Genomic DNA, 2087 nt, shown 5'->3' with positions numbered 1-2087 from the left:
AAAAAAATTGTAATTTTTTTACCTTGATAAAATTTTAGTCACAATCCATAAAAAATATCTTAAAATGTAACTAAAAATTAATTTTATTTGCCTTTAATTTTATAAAACGTCAATCTTTATTGATTTAATACTTTTAGTAAAGCAAAATTTTGAGCACATGCATTATGACCGGCCACTGGGACATGAAAATTCGAACACTGGGCCATGCGAAAATTCGTGTCCAAACACTGGGCCATAATACATAATACATATTTCAAATAGTTTTACATTTTTGTCCATTATAAACTTGCTTTTTATTCTTTTTTATGAAAACTTACATTCTGCCGTTTAATTTTTATATAAATATAAGGNATATAAGTCTGAAGTTATAAAAAAATGTTTTCGTCAATTATACTAACTTCTTAAGCGTCCGGCCATTAGGACATTTACCTTATATGCGTGGTGAGAGATTGTGGATTTTTATGGTGCGTTTTATTTTGATAAATAAAAATACTAATGAAAAAACATAAAGTGTTACTAAATAAAAACAAAACAAAATATATTTAAACATTAAAATATTAAAAATATTGACGTTGTGAAGATAGTAAGGCCCGAATTCATAGTCACTTCTCAAATCTTAGATCTCGTCTCCAATCTCAAATTTCAGCTCTCAAATCTCGAATCTCCAACATTAAATTTGAATGTGAATAGTTTATCTTGTACTTTGGTAGTTTGTGGTCATAAAGTATACTCAACCCTGGCTAGTACGGTGCCGACCTGAAGCTCAATGTTACGGTGCGGACAATATAGTAGCCTCTCTCTCCAGCTGCTTTGTGCGCATGCGGTGAACATTCAAGCACGCTTGCGCATTTCTCTTTCTCGCGTTCTTTCTCTCACTTTCCAATGCTTTGCCTCGCTCGCACTCAATTTGTAGACGCGCCTGCGCATAATGACGCTCGACCATCTATGCCCATATTTGGACTTCGTGCGTCTCCCTTTCTCGGGCCTCGTGCCTCTCATTGCNAAGATACGCGACTAGCCACGGCTGAGTATACTATCAGAAAGAAGCCTGAGAGCGGCCATGCCATTGTAGTTTTTTACGACGGTTTCAGCCGCTGGTTTTGGCCGTATTTCCACAAAAGTGGAACTCAAAGGCCGTTCTCCACGAAACTCAAGACACAGGTCTCGTAGAACTGATCAATCACGTTGGTCGATTGGCTGATTTGACTCTGCAATAGGTCAATTCCACGAACTCTGCCACTTGCGTTTAACGTAGAACGGCCTTTGAGTTCCATTTTTGTGGAAATACGGCTAAAACCAACGGTTGAAACCTTAGACCATATATACTTATAGACACGGCTTCAGACAACTATCTTGAAGCAAAGATAATATCATCTACATGACGTCACATGTGGGCAAAGCAAAGGCGCGTTTATAGACGGCTTCAAATAACTGCCTTGAAGATAAGATAATATCATCTACGAGGCCGCGTTTAGCCATTGCTAAAATGCCCACATGTGACGTCACGTAGATGATATTATCTTTGCTTCACCTCGACTCGTGGATTCATATCTACAGGCCGTGTCTATAAGTACATATGGTCTAAGGTTGAAACCGTCGTAAGAAACTATAATGGCATGGCCGTTCTCAGGCTTCTCCACTGAACTCTATATACACTGGAATGCGCATTGAAGAAAATTCATGGCACAACTTGATCAGCGCCAGTTTTATTTGGCCTAATATTTTAGCAATTCTAAAGTGCGTTCCGCGTCCCGCTATAATGAATCAGAAGCATTCTCTTAGCACGCATAAAAACGTGTTACGGTTGTATATGTGAAAACATCTGTAATACAGGGTCTTTCAGATTAAACGCTTACGCAACAAACATAAAAAACTCCTATAAAAATGTTTTTTTTGCTCCATCGATGGTAACACTAAATTCCCCAACTCGGGACGAAAATATGCGGCTACTGGTTAAGTCGGTGAAGTTTGTTTATAGTGTCAAAATGTACGATTTAACGGAACGCGTATTTCTTGTGAAAACGTATTACTCGACTAATCATAACCTCGCTCAAACTCTGACCTCTTACGGTAAGAGTTTTAATGTT

The sequence above is a fragment of the Pseudomyrmex gracilis genome, unplaced genomic scaffold (assembly GCF_002006095.1).
Source record: "Pseudomyrmex gracilis isolate BER0280 unplaced genomic scaffold, ASM200609v1 scaffold_1200, whole genome shotgun sequence".
Lineage (NCBI taxonomy): Eukaryota > Metazoa > Arthropoda > Insecta > Hymenoptera > Formicidae > Pseudomyrmex > Pseudomyrmex gracilis.
The sequence above is the reverse complement of the archived record's forward strand: the minus strand, read 5'-3'. Positions refer to the sequence as shown.